The following is a 15,600-nucleotide window of genomic DNA, read 5'->3' on the forward strand; positions in this document are numbered from 1 at the left end:
TGGCTTGGATCCAGACTTGCTCACCCACCTTCCATTTGTGGAAGGGGCTGTGATTTAGGAGAGATTTTTGTTCTCCCAATGCTCTTTAGGCATTTTTCAGGGGCTTGCAGAGGAAAGGTGCAACCAGAGGAAAATCCCCCCCTCTCTTTCCACCAGCTACCAGGAATATCCCAGTGAACAGACCTCTGTTTGCAGGATCCAAGCTGATGCATTCATGCTTTGGTAATCACTGTCACTGAATATGATAGAGCAGTGGTTCCCAATTAGGGGTCCGGGGACCCCTGGGTGGGGGTCTGTGGAATGCACCCAGGGGGTCTGCGGCCCCATCCCTTGCCTCCCCCAACTATTTTTTTTTTGTTGTTGTTATTTTTGCATGGTAGTATCACACATTTTATGGTCTGTTTTAGCACTGTGCGATTTTTAAATATATTGGCCAAAATCACACTGCTGATATCGCACGATGATCTCAGCCAATAAGGCTGCTGATCTGAGCTGCCTTCCCTCACGCTGAGGGAGACCAGGCCAGCTGATAATGCTGTAGCCTTTCCTTGCGCCAAGGCAAAACAGGGCAGCTGGTTGCCCTCATTTCAAGGCACTGTGGCACTACCTTTCCCTGGCACTGAGGCGGAGCAGCTTTTCTCAGTCAGCAGGAAAGCAGCAGTAGCCACAGCAGATGTGCATTTTCGCTGGCTGGCACTGCTGGCAGTCCCGCTGATGGAGGCTTGATGAAATCCCCCATCTCCATCCTCTTCCACTCAAACCATGCAGTGGAGGTGGCTCCACTTCCTCTCCCCCCCCCCAATCCAATCTCTCCTTGCGTGACTTCTCCTTGCCTCGTACCCATGGGTGATCTGCACACACCCTACCCACCTGATCTCCTTGACTGCTCCTTCCCTCATCCCCACGCCTGATCTCCAATTTCAGACATCATAATATATCCGAATACCATTATGTTTAGCTGCTGATATATCACAATGTTGACAACCAGATACTGCTCAGCCCTAGTCTGTTTTTTAGTATATCTAAAATCCTTTGCTCATTAGGGGCTACCCCACATTATGTTCAGAAAATTGCTTTCCAGAGGTAACTACCATAGAGTTATCAAAATTTTCAAAAGTAGGGGGTCTGTGGCTTGGCTTTTGAAAAACAAGGAGGTCCTCAGTCATTAGCTAATTGGGAACCACTGTGATAGAGAAAAACATATTGGTAAACAGAATGTGTATTCTAAAAAGGTCCCTGCACCAAGGAGCTTACATTTAATCTTCTATTAATTAAAAAGATGCATATTGGAATGATTAACACAAAGCAAGGAAGAGAGGGGAGCAACAAGTAAGTGCGGAATTTTGCCAAGACCATCTTTAACAGAATAATAAGCATCACACAGTGTACTACTTTAGGACCCTGTGTGTCAACACAAGAACAGCCTCTGGGTTATTGCCCTAAATACTACTTCTAATATAAATCAGTTGGGGACTTGCAGAAGAACACTTGTAGTGCTTTTCTCCTTTTTTTTTGTAGGTGACCCTTGTCTTGCTTTGCTCATCCTGTTCCTCATTCAGCATCCCAAGCCGCACAGATTTTACTTATTTTCCATGCATTCCAAAGAAGAGAGGGGGTGGTGTATGTGACCAGTTCCTTCTCTCAGATGCTAACTACTTTCAGCAAAGCCAGACCTCCCAAGTCAGTGGATACCAAAACTACTGCTACAGGGGGCAGAGCGGGAAGGAATGGTGTTTTGTTAAATACTTATGTATGTTGGGAGTGGAAGCTATTGGAGATTCATCTTTTTGCCACCCCATATAGGCAAGGTCAGGATGGAATTTAAGTGATGATGCTCTGCTGCTGCCCCCCCCCCATTCTTCCCCTTCAGGATCTCACAAAGTAGTTTGGATATAGACATTTCCTCAGGTGCCGAGGAAATATACCTAGTCAACTCTTGCAATAAACGATTCTGGTACTATGGGGGCCAGAACAGGGACATCTAGTTCCAGAGGCACAGAAAAGGTGATTGCCAAGGAGAAGAGTGCTCATCTTGGTAATCCTCACCATCACTACCTGCACTCATCTGACATGAAATGGGAGGCTAGATAGTAAAGGTAAAGGTAAAGGGTTCAGTCGTGACCGACTCTAGGGTTGCGGCGCTCATCTCGCTTTATTGGCTGAGGGAGCCGACATTTGTCCGCAGACAGCTTCCGGGTCATGTGGCCAGCATGACTAAGCCGCTTCTGGTGAACCAGAGCAGCGCACGGAAATGCCATTTACCTTCCCGCCGGAGCGGTACCTATTTATCTACTTGCACTTTGACATGCTTTCGAACTGCTAGGTTGGCAGGAGCAGGGACCGAGCAACGGGAGCTCACCCCATCGCGGGGATTCGAACCGCCGACCTTCTGATCAGCAAAACCCACAGCACCACCCGCGTCCAGGCTAGATAGTAGTGGTGAGCAAATGAGCAGAGCAGCAAGAATTAACTTGATGCTACGAGCTCAACCTGCTCATATAGTGAGGATGCTGTTCAGATGACTCCTGTTCACTATCTCTAGAAGACAAAACAGACGGAGGGCAGCATGTGGGTTAGTGCCACATACACTCCCAGAACTTTCCCACCTCCACGTTCATACAGTGTATCCCCCGACAACATTTTAGCAATTAATGGTGGTGAAAGGGATGGAACTAGAGCAGGGAAACATGGTTGTTTCAAGAGCCAAAGTTAATTGAAAAGTCACCCCAGACTAAAAACAGCATTAATATAGTGCTTTTGTAGGAAAACCTTTAATATTTACAAGGAATATCTTAAAATATCAATAAAAATAGTTAATAGCAATTAAAAACAGATAATTAAAATTAGCAGCAAAAATTGCAAATAAATAAAACACAGCAAAATTATTCCTTATCAGCCGGGATAAAGAGAATTATCAGCCCTTCAAGTGGCTGACTGAACATCAAAATCTCTATTCCAGGATCTTCAGTACTGACTCACTGATAGATGTTTTGTATGCAGAAACGCCCAGGTTCCCTAACGATTCTCCCTTGCTTCCCATTACAACTGGAGCTACCTCTCAGAATGCCTCTGTGATTCTACCCCTCATTTTCTTCCTCAAAACCCACCTGCTCCATGAAGCTTTTGGCACAGCTCCCTTCTCCCCAGATTCTGCTGTAACCAAGCCTGCACACGTGCAGCTGAAATAATAGCTTATTGTGTTCCCCTGCTTAGCCCTGCCTTCATTTCGTTCCCCTTCTTCTGTTGTCTCTCTTGTGTTCAGTTGCTAGATTGTGAGCCCCTATGGGCAGGGATCTTTTCAAAGCACAGTGTCTATGGGTGATCCCTATCACTGGGATCACAGGCAACGGGGCTGTGTCTGAAACTTGTGAGAGCTGCTTCCAGGCACAGTAGAGAATCCTGATCTTGATGGACCAATCTAACTTTGTATTAGGCAGCCTCTTACATTACAATGTGCGTGTTTTTGGGTACATATGTATTTATGGTGCAGGCACAGCACAATAGAACATTGCCAAGCGGTTGCTAGTGCTGAACAGCAACACCCCATTTCTCCTTTTACTCAGGCGGATCCTTGTCTTTTCAATTGATGCTCACCCTACTGAAGAAAGCAGGCTGGGCACAATCAGGATAATAGGAAGCAGGAGCCTCTTGGGGAGTTATGATACAATATGTTTCAGCCGGGCGGGCCAGAGGGATAATGTGAACCAGAGGCACAGTGATAGGCTTGAAGGAAAGGCCTTCCTGTTGTTGCTACACTCATGATATCAGCTTTTTCATAAGACAGTTGGGGACTCATCTCACTGTGAAAGAATCCCACAGTTCTCCCCCCACCTCCCGTTAGTGCCTCATTTCAGGACCAACATATGCTTCACTTGGCTCGTCCATGCTGTTTACCACATTCCTGCTCTGCACATGTTTGATATGTGCACATTCAGCTATAAAGAAGAGAAGGCAGATTTTGAGAGGCTCTTCCATATCAAAGCCTAATATCGGAATGTATTTGTAAATAAATGACAGAAAGCAGATAATGGAATTGTAGCAAGAATAACAGAGACATTCAGCGAAAATGTAAGACAGCTACAAAGTGATACCAGGCCTCCAAAGGTTTCACATACAGTGGTACCTCTGGATGCGAACGGGATCCGTTCCGGAGCCCCGTTCACATCCTGAAGTGAACGCAACCCGCGTCTGCGGGTCGCAATTCACCGCTTCCGCGCATGACGTCATTTTGAGCGTCTGCGCATGTGCGAGCGGCAAAACCCGGAAGTAACGTGTTCTGTTACTTCCGGGTCGCCATGGAGCCTAACCTGAAAATGCTCAACCTGAAGCATATTTAACCCGAGGTATGACTGTAATAACAATAATTATATGAAATGATTCTGTGACAAACAACTTGTGTCACCTCTGAAAGATGTTTAAACTGCATATTAGTCTGTTGCGGGTATAGGGAACCTATGGCACTCCACTGGTTCTGAAGATCCCATCATCCCTAACTATTGGCCATGCTAGCTTAAGCTGATGGGAGTTTGTGTCTGGAGGACCTCAGATTCCTCATCTGTGATCTAATGCATGAGAATGGGTGGTCCAGAGCTCACCAGAACCATCTCTCAACATGCCCTCTTTCTTCTTCTTCTGGAAATGAAATTCAAGAAGCTGTACATGAAGTGTTAGTGTAACTCAGTATATATTTAAGGGCGGCCTCAATACGTACTACTGCTCCTGTTTTTCTCAGATGCCCCCATGTATGGGAGCCCCATCCCACCGTTATGGGAAGGGCCGTAGCTCAGAGGCGAGCAGTTGCTTCGTATGCATAAAGTCCAAGGTTTAGTCCTCTTCTACAGTCACTGCCAATCAGTGTTGACAATACTGAGCTGCCTGAACCAATGTTCTGACTCCACATGAGGCAACTCCCAATGTTTCTGTTAAAATAAGCCAATAAATCTGCTGCCATATTATATCTGTTTACTGGGATAATATTGAATATTGTTACCAGCTTGGAACATCATCACCACCATTTATTTATTTTTTTGTGAGCTTTATATCCCATCTGTCAGCCTTGAGATTCCCAGAGTGGTAAACAACAATCCATTAAAATACAATGCACCATTTTATATATACAGGTGTCTGTCAGTGTGTACCTCGATCAGCAGCTCGGCTCACTGAACCAGTAAACTGCTTGTTGAACTAACTGGAAGAGTTTGAAAGACCAGCCTTGGGGATTTGGTGCCGGAGCTACTGATCAGAAAATGGTTCCTTGGGCACACATGTTTTTCTTAGTGAGTTCCTATATCAGCAGCTTTCATGTCAAGTCCCCAAACTACCCTTTAAATTCAGGTAAAGATTAAAACAAAGTTTTAAAGTAGGCAGTGCTGGGCAAGGATTGCTGACGGGGAAACTGTGCATGCTTACTTCTTGACTGCGGCCCTCCTTTCACTTTTCTTCCTTGCTAAATAAAAAAACTCAAAACTGAATAAAATGCTGAGCCTATGGATGACAGGACTGGTTGTGGGCTTACAAGGCCCAGAAATGGATCCTAAAAGGACTTCTTATTGGATTGAAAAGAACAGCTGCTATTTGGCAATTGCAGAGAAAGTAGTGATTTAGTAAGTGGCAGTTGCGACCACTGTTCTATCTCTGGTGAACAGTAGATTATCTCTGAGAGAGATATATACTTTAGGATATGAAGAGATATAGCTGGAGAGCTTAGGGGGTCAATTATTTTATATTCTGTCATGGATTCATTCTCTTTAAGTTTCTAGGTTATTGTTTCTCATATTTATAGGATATGCTTTATTCTCCCTGTATGTGCTTGTATGTGTGCTTACATACCTATACCTAGGCTCCATTTTCCTGTCTTATTTATTTGTCTGACATGCGGGCTAAACCATAGTTCAGTATGTTGACAATGAGCTGCAGCGAACATGCTCTCCCTCCCATTCTTTCTTTGGTGTGTCTGTGGGGAAAAAAGTTCAAGTTTTTGTTTCTGGATTAGATTCATGCTGTCCGAATCAAACAAACAGTGATTAATCATTATTGTGCTTTGTTTGAAAGATGCCAGTGTCAAACTATGGGCCAAGAAGTTGGCTTGCTTAAAGAACCATAATTAATATTTACCACAGTTTAGGGACTGGACAACATGATAAACAGCGGCCAATCAAAATTTATGTCTAAAGCTTCCACCCTCTTTCTTTTGGATGTGATGGAGGGAGGAGGGAAAGGAACCAGAGGCTTCCTGTAGTTTCTTCTCTTTACACTAACCTGTGGTTTAGTGTGAAATCATTTGGTTCTGGAATTATGATATCTCAAATATCATGAAATCAGTAGTCTGGAACTATGATGCCTCAATCCTGCCCCTTTCCAGTGGTTTCCAAAGCAAAAAGCTGTGGCTTAAGTGCTCCATACAAATCAGGATTGCCAACCTGGATTAAATCACAGCTTCTTGGTTTTGATATTATGGAAGAACTGTGGTTTAAGAGACCAGAAAGTATCCTCTGTAGTGAAGTATGCAAGAGGAGGGGAAGAGCCAGTATCTTGATTTTATGTCAGTTATATAGCCATTAGCCTCAGAGGGGAGATATTTTTATCTATTTTTACATAAAAAGCTCAATCTTGTTTAAGAAATGCTCAAGGTTCAGTTTTAAGAAATGTTAAGTGTATTATATTTGCTTGTGGTATATTGAATTTTTTTAACAAGACAGTAGAATTAAAAAATAAAGAATAAAAAATGATTTAATTAAACTTGACTTTTTGATGGTGATTTTTTTGTTTTAATCATCAGCTGCCTTTCAAGCATGCCATGTTTGGCATTGCTTTTTTCTTCTAATATTCTTTTAATGTTCATAGGATGAGGGGTTCTTCTGCTTTCAAGTCCAGTCTATGAGAGCATTTCCTTGGAGTCAGTCTACACTTTTGCATCTGCCTCTTGTCCCAAAGGGAAGGACTATCTGAAGGTTTAAGAATGCCCAGAAGCAAAAGAGAACAGGAATTCACTTTCCCCTCTAATACTTATTTGTAGTATGCTGGAATCAAAGAGAACAGATTGGGATTATATGCTCTGTTGTCCCAATTGCAAAAAGTCAGGGCTTTTCAGAGAACATTTGTTAATAGCTGTAAATTAAGTGCCAGTATGGTTTCCAATTGGGTTTGTGTGTTGATGCCATCCATGAGGATGGCAGTTGTCTTATCCTTTTGATAACCTATGATCACAGCTGCTAGATGAGTAGGACTGGGAAATACTGGGTTGCTGTGCAGATTAAAGGACTGATGTCATTAATGACAGCTTTGTTCCTTGCCCTTAACAAATAATTGTCTAAAGCTATTATTTTATTTATGTATTTAAAGTCGCTTTCAACCGTCCTTCTCCAGAATAATTATAAAATGGCTTCCAAAACTAAGAGTAATGTAGTGGTAGTTTTCATAAGCAAAAATACATTTCAAAAAGTTTCCAAGTATTCTTAAGAAACTAACCTTTCTCAATAGGTGTGTGACAGGTAAATTCAGTTAGAGGGTCTGAGCATGATCAAGCCAAAAAGCAGTGGGCTGTTTCCAACTAAACCCTTGTGTGTGCAAAACAACTTCCACGAGTGCAACAGAACTTCTTTTCCCTCTGCGCCATCATCAAACCCTCTTCCAACTTACAATCACCACCCAAACCCGGAGGACAATGGTGCCCCATTTGAAGAACAACTCTATTTACTTTTCTCCCCTAAATCCCTGTGATTGGGGTGTCTGGGGAAACAATTCACTGTGGCAAAAAGCTACACCTGCCTGTTGCATGAACGAGCTTTCTACCAGTGCAGATTATAGAAGTAATTTTTAATATTTATGTTCATCTCACAATGTGCCCATATTAACAAGCATTTTTGTAACCTATTGTTTAAACCAATTGAATTAAAATAGGGGGTTGGGGTTGGATCTTTTTCATTTTGGGGCATATACAGAATATTCCTGAAATCTGCTTTGCTGCACATAGTTTCTAAAAAGGCTGAAGTCATTGCTCGGAAAGGGAATTATTATGATTCTGTTTCTTCCTTGTTAAAGTGCCAAGAGTCATGCAACTGTCTAGGTCCCCTGGAGCTTTGCATTTCTTGGCTCTGATAAATGAGGGTTAAATAAATCCACCATATATCTATTTCCAAGAGTCATGTCTGCATAGCTCCATTCCATTCCCCTGATTTGTAACTTACTTGAATAAGAAATATCTGGAGGGTCTAACCTGTTATAAATTTAATGGTACATCTAAACAGATAAAGAGGAGCCAGGTTTTTTTTTGGGGGGGGGTACATGTGTATATTAATGAAATGGGAGCATCTCTGTCGTGAGATAGATAGCTTGAAGGTTTGCATTAGCAGGAGTTTGTTGGGGATGTTATAGTTTGCAAAGGAGAAACAAAACAAAAAAAGGCCATGAAATCCAATGAATGAAACTGAACAAAATCTCTTTGATTGGAACGGATTGGAATGCTGCCAAAATGGAATTCTGGATATTTATAATAGACATGTGTTGAATGAAGAGCATGAAATGTAGAGCTTTAGTAGTGCACTACGCCCAAACTTAGCCAAAGTATGCACACACACACAAAAAAGGAAAGTGGGGACCATTATTTGAACAGGCAACTAATCAATTAAATATTTCAGGGAAAGATGCATTATGATCCTTTCCCACAATTTAAACACCCAAATCTGAGGAAATTCTGTATTTTATCTATCCTTTGAGTTCTTGGTAAGAAAACTAAACTAAAACAGACTTTCTCAGATCTTTTGGTCCAAAAAATTCAATTCAGCTAATTCTTTAAAATGTATTTTCTTTTTTCATGCTGATAAATATTGGTAATAACTTTCTACTCCTTGTAGCTTACAGAAAGGGGGAATATCAGAAACCTGATGGAATGGCAATAGTAAGTGGCATTCTGTTATCCCTCAGTGTTAGTTGTTGGCATCCATCTGTCTAGACTCCCTAGACCAGCGGTTCTCAACCTGTTGTTGGACTACAACTCCCATCATCCCTGAGCTCTGGCCTTGCTTGCTAGGGGTGATGGGAGTTGTAGTTCAACAACATCTGGGGACCCACAGGTTGAGAAAGGCTGGTCTAGACTCTAGGGAGACAATGGAAGGGTGTGCCTTCAGAGGTGAAGTCAAACTGTTGGAGAGTTCCAGCTCCTGCTGTATAGATTGATACTGGAGGAATGTTTTTTTTTGCATCTGGGGCAGATGAAGGCGTAAGGTTTTGCTGCTATCGGTGCACTACGGCATTTCTTCTTTTTGTGTTACTCCCAGCGGTCATTCCTCCTCTGGTCACTTCTGTGCAATTGGGAATCGTCTTAAAGCATGAGATTCCAATTCTGCAGAGGCTTATAAACACAGTGGCTTCCGATCCCTGCCCTGAGAAGCAAGCCAGAAACAAGCTGGTGAGGGGTTTCTGAAGGACCATTTTGTCCTGAGAGGAGAGGAGAAGCAGCAATTTAACTTTATATTAATAAACTGTAGTCTTTTCCTTTTATTGACCATTTTTGCAATTCTCTTTGCATAAAAATTGGTGTATAAATGCCATAAACAAACAAAACAAACAAACAAACAAAGGAAGCTGCCTTATACCAAGTCAGACTGTGGGTCCATATAGCTCAGTATGGACTGCACTGACTGTCAGTGACTCTCAAGGTTTCAGATCGGAAACATTCCTAGCCCCACCTGGAAATGTCAGGGATTGAATTTCGGACCTTTTGCATCAAAGCAGATGTTCTACCACTGAGCCACAGCTCTTCCTTTAACACAGGAATAGTGTGTAGCCCTCCTGATGTTGCTGGTTTACATATCCCAAACAATGGCAAACATAACCAGTATTCAGAAATGCGGGAACTGGAGTTAAACAAAATCTGGAGGGCTTGACATTGGCTGTCCCTGCAACACCAGGGGCTCAAAAAGCCAAGAGAGGTGGAGAAGAGGTATTCTGTAAATGGAATACTATCCAGATTTGAATCCTCCCTCCCCAAACACCAATATGTTATACTGAGTATATTGAGTATGAATTGGTGACCAAAATTTTGCCAGAGTCAAGCTTTAGAAGAGATAAAAAATTTGCCCTCTACTCCATTAACTGTCAGCTTCGCATTAAATGGTTCAGGAAGTGACAGGGCAAAGATGGAAGTATGTTCTAATAATTTACTTTTTAGAGCTGTTGCTGGCTGACAGCGTTTCAACATAAATTATTATATAATAATTCAGGCCCCGGGGTGCATTTTTCCTCTATTGTCATTCATAAAATTGCTTTGTAGTGTAATTACAGTTTCCTGTTATTGCCTAAAGAATCAGAGCAGCTGCAGTTTAAAGTGGGAAGCTCTCCCCGCCACCTCCTTTTTCGTTCTCCAAATAGAAATTTATTATTTGGGATGAGTTTGGCATTCATGCACTTGGAAAAGCCACAATGAGAATACCTCTGAGCCAAGCACAAATGTGGCCAGGTGTTGTACAAGCTTCCTTACCTTGGATACTTGGCTAGCGCACTTTGCCTTGCTCTTCTTCCAAGCCTAGCTCTCAGGGGTCAGAATGAGGTTGTGGGAGGTAAGGATGAGACCCTTCCTGAAGGCTCTGACAGGCTGGGACTGCTGGTATCTATGTTCATTGCAGCCCCAATATGTGGGTATGCTTCTTCCTCAGGAACTGCCTCCTGTGGATAACCACACCTGTACTTGTGCTGAGCAGGACTGGTTCTACCCTTAGGCACAGTTAGACAGCTGCCACAGACGTCTGGTTTTGGGTGTCATGAAAGGGCAGCGTTTTGATGGAAGGCAATATCATGAACGTCACATTAAAATGACCCATGGGAGCTGGTGATCAAATGCTAGAGATCAAACCCTTCTGGAAGCGACACCTATTCCTAAATAGATGAAGAAGGGGATAGACATGTTGAACTTTGGCTGAGGGAAACTTGAGTTGAAATTCCTGTTCAGTCATGAAGAATGATCATGTGGCTTTCCAAGGCACAAGTCCCTCTCCAACTGTGGGGATATTATCACATCATATTGGAAAAACAAGTTAAAGGATTGTGAAGCAGATTAAAATTTGCTATAGGATGGCTAATAAGAGCAATATAACGTATTACTGCTACTGTTAATAATAAATCCTACATTATACATTGTAGGCTTGTCTCTTCATTGGTCAGTTTTCAATTATGAGTTTTATAAACTGAATTATATCCTTTTTATCGAAACTATACCACATACATTATTGAACCTCGTGAAGGGAGCTGTGGTTTTCAGAAAGCATTTTGAACACTACATATCCCTTTGTCATTCTAGTTGTGAATCCATCTGTTCCTTACTTTTATCTCTCTCTCTTTGCCCTGAAGGTAGAAATGAGCACTAGTCATTTGCGATAAAACTCTGGATAGATCAGGAGTGTTAAGATGTTAAGAACATTGCTACCTATTAAAATGCCCTAGAGCTCTGATTCATTGCCATTATTTTAAACTTTGTAACTAGGGTAGTCATGCAGGCAGTAAAAAGTCAGGAAAGATGTTCTTTGAATAGACTCAATTATTTTCTTCAAACCTTTGCCACAAGGAAAATGTGTACAGTGATATAGTGTGTCAAGAACATTTCAAAGAAATAAGGCCTCTTCTAAACCATAGCTCTTTGGGCAAAATGCTTTATTTCTTTTCTTTAAAAAACAACAACCCCAAAAACTTGGGACTTGAAGCTTATTTTTTCCCTGACATTGCTTGCCCTGATATTTAGACATCAGGCTGCTACAACTGTGATCAAGCTAACTCAAGTCTTCAGCACACACTGAGGAAGTGAGCAGGACACGTGTAGCGCTAATAACTTCTTAAGTCTCCCTCCTAATAAGGCATGTTGATTATTTCTGTATCTGTTCACATAGGGTTGCAATATGCTGAAGAGCAAAAAAGAGGACTCTATGATGACTCTCATTTTAAATACCCCTGCTATATGTAGGCTATAGAAACGGTGATATATTGCTGGGGGGGGGGGGCAGGAGAAGAGAAGAGGGAAGCCAACCTCCAGTTATGTCTATGTCTCATCCAGCAAGTATAGCCAGAGACATTTTGGCAAATTTTAAAAAAATCCACCCAGACAGAAATTTCACCCCTGAAAAAGAGTTTGAGAAAGTTGTGAAGTTTTAAAAAAACAAATACCTGCAGAAACAACGAAAGCCGAGCCTCTAAGCCCAGCTGTGCAACAGGGTTGGCAGAATTAAACTTAGAAAATGACTCTTCCTGCTTTAAAGGTTGGACTAGGTGATTGGTATCCATTTGTCATTGTTCTGAATTGGTCTTTTCCTGATGCATGCCATTCTGACGAGATTTCCTTATAGGCTGCAACTGCACTGGAAGCCATACCATGGTTTAGGTTACAAGGATGGGCCTTGGGTTCACCTGCTCTCATCTCACCTCTCCTCCTCTTTCTGTGCATGGCTACTCTCGTTTACTCATTGAAGCTTACTCCCAGACAAGTTGTGTATAGGATTGCAGGTAAAATTTGGTTGTGATGCGTTCTTATCATGCTCCATCCATGATTACTTTTCTTTTCAATAAAAATATAGTCACCAAAAAGATTGTGGGCCTTCCCTGATAAATTTCTTGGAAGAGGAAAGTAAGTTATATAAAGTCCGAGCTAGGGTTCCTTCTTTTTCTTTCAGTGTTTGGAAACCCTGGGGCAAGGACAACCTGGGTTTGTTGTGTAATTAAAATACGACTAAATGCTATGGGGCATATGAAGCTGACTTATGCTGAGTCAGACAATTGACCCATCTAGTATTACATACTCTGACCAGCAACACCTCTCCAGAAGATTTCCAAAACCTTTCAACTTGAGATCGTTTAATTCGGGGGTCGGAAAATTGTGGTTCTCCAGATGTTGTTCTCCCAACATCCCTGACCATTGGCCAAAATGGCTAGAGCTGATGGAAGTTGGAGCCCAAGAACATTTGGAAGGTCACAGGTTCCTGCATTAACTGGAAATCCTGGGATCTGAACCTTGGACTTCCTGGATGAATCAGCTCGAATCAGGTTGCGGCTGCTACATACGGAAATCTCCCTAATTGTTATCAAATGCGGAAGTCCTCAAGTCTTCATTTTGTTTTGTATTTTCTCCACTGCTCATTTTTCTTCACTTATTACGAAGAGAGATGGAATTGCTCTGTTTAGGCTATGTGTTTTAGGGTAAAACCATGTTTACATAATGCTCATCTGTTTTCCCCTGTGTATAATGCATTAATGACATTTCTCTCTCTCTCTTTAATGGTTTGGAGAGAAGAAAATGTAAATGAAAGGGATAGCAAACAGGTTGTTTTTACAGTTAAAAACACAGAATTTCAAATATATTTTATTAAACCCCACTAAAGAAAAAAGGTAGTAACAATTCTAAACCCAAGAATAATTTGCCAAATGAGTTTCTTTGTTAAGGACTGAGAGATTAGGTTTAAGAACTAGGAGATTCTATTGTCGTTTCTTTAATGGTATTAGTATTATTATTTTATTATTTATTGAATTTCTGTATTGCCCTTCATCCAAAGATCACAGGGTGGTGTACAATATAAAAACACAAAAATGCATACTGTAATAACAAACAGAAACAATACCCCCCCCCCAGTTTAAAAGGCATCACATGAAGTTTAATTTACATCATTTGCAGATTAATTTATTTCTCGAACATTGCAATTGTAATCATAGTGATAATCCAAGGCAGGTGAAAGGGATGAGCAAATTTGGGTCTGGAAAAGTGTCATCAGTTGCCTTCGCAAAGAGAGAGTAGAGAAGGAGTGGCAGACTGGTTTGTCTGCAGCCCATTTCAGGGACTGGTGGCCTGGTTTGCTACCTGCCAATCGCTCCTCAGAGTGACCCTCTAAAACTAGTTGCTGAAGAGAACAGAACAAAACATTCACTAGATTTTATTTCACACCTGCACATATCAGTCTCTATTCCACTCCCACCATAAGAAGTAATTTAGCTGGGCAAGAATGGCTGTGATGAAATGGACATCTCATAGTCGACACCAAGCCTTCTGCATTCCCTTCCCGTGATCCTCCCTTCTCTTTTTCTCATTAGCCTCATTAAACAAACAAGCAAACAAAACAAAACCACCCAGCTTCTTAAGGTAGGGAAAGCCTCTAAAGCACCATCAGTAGCAAGACGTTGCTGCTAGTGGAAAAAATGGTTAGAGCTCTTTGATGCAAGGAAGAAGTTTAAGTGCCCACTAGAGGATCTTTGACTCCTGGAATTCACAGAGGGGTAAATTAAATTGGAACACAATTTAAAAGTAAACCAGCAGGTTTTAGCAGTTTCTACTTTTACATTAAAATGCTTTCAAAGAAATGTGATTTGGAGGAAAATGAATTATGGTTTGCTTCTTCTGGCTGATTGTTAAGAATACATTGGGTCAAGGGTTGCTTTGATGTGCATTTAGAAATGGTGTCTGGTATAACAAATATACTGAATTAGACAGAGAAGGGCATGGACAATGGAAGAATGGAGACCTCCTGATGGTTTACAGTTGTTTATTATCATATTAATGATAAATTGTTTTTAAATGATTGTTTCCCCCCTGTTTTTAGCTGTTAGTATTATAGCTATGAGCCACCTTGAGTCACTGTCAGGGGGAAAAGCAGGATATTAACAACAACAACATTCTGTAAAGCCCAACAACTGTGAGGCAAATGTAGTTTTATCAGTGTGGAGGGACACACACACACACACACACACACACGTTCAAATTTTGCATAGAAAAAATAACAACAGCACCCCGTTAGCTGTCTGTGTATTCAGTTTCTACCCTGAAAAACATTTGCAACATTTAATAGGCTGCTACCAAGTATCTCTAGGTACTTTTCTTCATGTCATACCTCAACCCATTTGATGGAGACATTTTTTGGAATACAGGGTTGTGTACAATGCTGCCCATCCACTTATGTTTGTGCAGTGGAACTTCCTCCTCTTCTCCACTGTAGGCCCTCCCCTGTGCACCTCAAAATCTGCTGCAAAGAATTAGGGAACCATTCTGAGTAGATTTCGGGGGGCACATTGGGAGAGGAAAGGAAGGCAAAGTCCCATTGTGCAACCTAAACTCCAAACACACAGTGCTGTGTTTCTCTTTCCCTAGATGAACCTTATTCCCAGCTCTGTGTTTCTTAGATACGCCTCCATTATTCAAACTAAGCATAATCCACACCCTAATGATTCACAGAGTTTCTGAGCCACAAGAGATCTTCTTGGAGGGTGATTATTCCAGTGCTAGCAATTATGTAGGACAATCTTCTGTGCAAAATGCCCTAAGTTATTTTCTTTCTTTTAAGTTTAAAGGAATTGTTCAATGACTTCCCAACTCCATGTTCCACAATTAATTAAATTTTTTAAATAAATTATTTTTATGTTCAGAACAGTTGTTTCCCCTCCCCACCCCTGCTTTTCTTTCACAACCAAATTGGCCTTGAAAGCAATATGTGAAATTTTGCAAACTGAATTTCTTCTGAATTTGAAACATCCATTATGATTTCAACAAGTTTGCATTGGTACAAATTAATCCAATAGCTTCCAGGAAGAATTAGGCAAGTGACAAATTGCGGTCGCTTTCTTCAACAGAATTCTTCT

The 15,600-nt window shown here is 41.5% G+C and overlaps 1 protein-coding gene across 2 annotated transcripts in view; it reads left to right on the plus strand.

The window, feature by feature from the left end:
• The window catches only part of CACNA2D3 (calcium voltage-gated channel auxiliary subunit alpha2delta 3), a 479,869-nt gene that overhangs the window by 275,265 nt on the left and 189,004 nt on the right, over positions 1-15,600 (plus strand). The gene's annotated exons all lie outside the window — the stretch shown is intronic.

The sequence above is a fragment of the Podarcis pityusensis genome (genome assembly GCF_964106645.2).
Source record: "Podarcis pityusensis genome assembly, chromosome: 2".
Taxonomy (NCBI): domain Eukaryota; kingdom Metazoa; phylum Chordata; class Lepidosauria; order Squamata; family Lacertidae; genus Podarcis; species Podarcis pityusensis.